The sequence below is a fragment of the Brassica oleracea genome, chromosome C1 (genome assembly GCF_000695525.1).
Source record: "Brassica oleracea var. oleracea cultivar TO1000 chromosome C1, BOL, whole genome shotgun sequence".
Taxonomy (NCBI): Eukaryota; Viridiplantae; Streptophyta; class Magnoliopsida; order Brassicales; family Brassicaceae; genus Brassica; species Brassica oleracea.
The window spans coordinates 19,063,005-19,067,331 of NC_027748.1; positions in this window are offsets into that span (position 1 = coordinate 19,063,005).

Sequence of the window (4,327 nt, forward strand, 5' to 3'; positions counted from 1 at the left end):
AGTGCGGGTCAAGACGATACACGGCCCGAGCGGTATGTTCGGCCCGAGCGGTATGTTCGGCCCGAGCGGTATGTTCGGCCCGATCGATGGACTGAACCTCAATTGCGTTGTTCTGGACGATCTGATCCTCGTTCTGATTTGATTCGATGGACTGATCCTCGAACTGGGGCACATCAGTATTCCCCCAAGTCTCATAGAAACTTGTTAAGTTTTAAGGATATCCGAAGAAATGGATATCATATTGAGACTATGAGTAAAGATGGCATTGAATTTCTTTGCATTAAGTCCGAGAGGAAACATATATTGGAAGAGTTAAGAATGTTATCCTCTGGACTATATTGTACGATAATAACCATGAATGAGTCCTATGCCGTGGTAAACATGAAGTTTACTGATACATTTAAAATTTGGCATGAGAGGCTAGGACATCCTGGTTCAGTCATGATGAGAACGATAGTGCAAAATTCGAATGGCCATCCGTTGAAAAATAGAAAAGTTTTGCAAACGGGCGAGTTTACATGTAATGCATATTCTCAAAGAAAACTTATAACGCGTCCATCACCAACAAAAGTAGGCAATGAATCACCAACGTTTTTAATCACCAATGTTTTTAGAAAGGATACATGGTGATATATGTGGGTCGATCCACCCCCCCTGCGGGCCGTTTAAGTATTGCATGGTATTGATTGACGCATCTAGTAGATGGTCAAGTGTGTCTCTTTAATACGGCTTTCGCAAAGTTCATTTAAAGTTCATTGCCCAGATAATAAAGCTGGGAACGCAGTTCTCAGAGTATGCCATTAAGAAAGTAAGGCTTGATAATGCTGGTGAATTTACATCGCAAGCCTTTGATGATTATTGTATGTCAATGGGGATTGATGTGGAGCATCCAGTTCCCCATGTGCATACACAAAATGGCATGGCCGAGTCATTAATAAAACTGTTGCAGTTGATTGCAAGACCGTTAGTCTTGAGAACAAAGCTCTCAATTTCTGTATGGGGTCATGCTATATTGCATGCGGCTGCACTGGTTCGGTTAAGACCGAGTGCATATCATAAGTACTCCCCATTACAATTGGCGTCTGGGCAAGAGCCAGATGTATCCCATCTCCGTGTTTTTGGGTGTGCGGTCTATGTTCCGATAGCACCGCCACAAAGAACAAAAATGGGCCCACAAAGGAGATTGGGAATATATGTGGGTTATACGTCACCAAGTATAATAAGATATCTGGAACCGATAACTGGTGATATGTTTACGGCACGATTTGTCGATTGCCATTTTAATGAGGATGAATTTCCAGCGTTAGGGGGAGGAATTAATAGAATTCCTAAAGAGATTACATGGTGTACACCATCGTTGTTACACCTTGATCCCCCTACGAATTAGAGAATTGGAAGTTCAGAAAATTGTGCATTTGCATAATTTGGCAAACCAGTTACCAGATGCGTTCACAGATACGAGAAGGGTGACGAAATCATGTATACCCGCTGAAAATGTTCCATCCAGAGTTGATGTTCCTAAAGAACAAACTGATGGAAACAAAATGAATGAACCTAGGGTTCAGTTAAAGAGGGGGAGGCCAGCGGGTTCTAAAGATAAAAATCCTCGAAAGAAAAAGAAATTGGATGAGCAAAATAGTAAGGTTCGAGAAGAGCCTGATATTGAAAGATGTCTGAAAGAAGACATAAATGGAAAGGTTCCAGAAGAACCTGTTAATGAAAAATGTCTGAAAGAAGGCATAGATAAAGATGATCCAGATGACGAGAAGGGAAAAGAAAAGTATTTTTGATGAGCCTAACGGCGTCTAAAAATCTTGAGATGCATCTCATGGACGTTGTGACTGCATATTTATTTGGATCATTGGATAACAATATATATATATATGAAACTCCCTGAGGGATTGAAAATGCCTGAAGCATTGAAAGAAAAATCCAAGGAGATTTGTTCGGTCAAGTTACAGCGATCACTTTACGGATTAAAGCAATCCGGACGCATGTGGTACAATCGCTTAAGTGAATATCTTTTGAGTAAAGGATATGTGAATAATGCGATATGTCTATGCGTTTTTATAAAGAAATCGTCATCTGGCTTTGTGATCATTGCTGTATATGTAGATGACCTGAACATAATTGGAACTCAAAAGGAGGTTGATGATTCTCGAACTCATATGAAAGAAGAGTTCGAAATGAAAGATCTCGACAAGACAAAGTTTTGTCTTGGGCTCCAGATTGAGCAGCTCCGAGGAGGAATATTTGTGCATCAATCAAATTATACGAAAAGATTATTGAAACACTTTTATATGGATAAATCGACTCCTTTGAGTACTCCAATGGTTGGTAGAACTCTCGATGTTGAGAGAGATCCTTTTAGGCCCTGCGAAGATAGCGAGGAGATATTAGGTCCTGAAGTACCTTATATGAGTGCTATCGGTGGGCTTTTGTATCTTGCAAACTGTACCAGACCTGATATTGCCTTTGCTACTAACCTTCTGGCAAGATATAGTTCTGCTCCTACTCGCAGGCACTGGGACGGAATAAAGCATGTATTCCGTTACCTCCAAGGTATAGTTGATTTAGGATTAATGTATTTTAGAAAACCCGAGTTTAGTATGGTTGGTTTTGCAGATGCAGGATACTTATCAGATCCTCATAGGGCTCGATCGCAAATCGGCTATGTTTTTACAATTGGTGGAACCGCGATCTCCTGGCGGTCCCAGAAACAAACTCTGGTTGCAACATCTTCAAATCATGCAGAAACTATTGCGCTTCACGAAGCATGTCGTGAATGTGTGTGGCTTCGATCAATGAGTCAACACATACAAGAAGCAAGCGGAATAGTCAATGAGAAAGAGCCGACGAAAATATTTGAAGACAATCCAGCTTGTGTTGCTCAACTTAAGGAAGACTATATCAAGAGCGACAGAACAAAGCACATCCCTCCAAGATTTTTCTCGTACATAAGAAAGCTCGAGAAAAATAAAGAAGTGGACATCGAATATGTACGATCATGCAACAATCCAGCTGACTTGTTCACCAAAGCTCTTCCGACTACAACATTCCGAAAACATGTCTACGGTATCGGAATGCGGCATTTGCGTGACCTGTGAGGAAAAGCTATGTCCATTATTTTCAGGGGGAGATTACGGCAGTGTACTCTTTTTTCTTTGTCATGGTTTTTGTCCCAATAGGTTTTTCTGTGATTACTTTTTTATTGAGGCACTACGTAATAGAAGATGAATAATCAAGGGGGAGTATTGCAAAAGATGATTATTCATGAGGGAAACACTTGTCCCATTTCCATCAAACGTATGTGATTAGTGTCACTATACACGTGTCCACATTACATATTTCCTTTTATAAAATATCTGAACAAGACTGACTTACTCATGCTATAAATAGGAGTGATGTGTAGTTGTATTATGTATGTATGAAGTGATTAAAAATAGCTCTTTACTGTTCGTAACTCTCTCCACCACAAAAAGACAAATTATCTCTCTCTCTCGTTTCCCATCCATTACTCTCTCCTCTCACCATATACGATAATAATATATTAAAGTTAAAATAATTCTCTCTCTCACCTCATATTACACCATAGAAATGTATATGTCAGCTAATACAAAATTTGAATATGTACATAGTTGGCGTATATATATCATAAACATTAAATATTTAAATATAATATAATTTTATTATATATATAGGGTTTGAAGTAATAAGGTTTTGGAGTATGTGGTTTTGACTTATATATTAAAACAGAAGTCACAACTTTGATTCATGTGTGATTTTTTTTTTTAAAATGGACCTAATGGACCTATTCCTAGAAAGTCATGTTACATTTAATTTTTAATCATATCATTTAAATTTTGGACCTACCATAAATTTTTATTGGGCAATCAATAATTGGATTTAAAGAATAGATAATTCATTGTATTTATAGATAGTATAAATTAAATAGATATAATTTAATGTTGTAATACTATACCTCTATTTGTTAAATATTTAAATATTTGTCGATGTTAACTTTTAAAATTATAAAGATTTTTTTAAATAACAAAAATCATATTATCTAACAATGATTAATTTTTACTACTTTAAACCAATGAAAACAAATTTTAAACTATATAGTTTATTTTAAAAATTAAACAAAAATTAAATGTTTAATTATTTACTCGATAATATAAATCTATGAAGCAGAAACTTTAATTTTTTAAAAAACTTTCTAAATTTGTGAAATGTTACAATATCTTTGAATATGACAATACAACAATATTTTACTAATCTTTATATATAGTTACGATTTTAATAATGAAATAATAATCCGAAAATA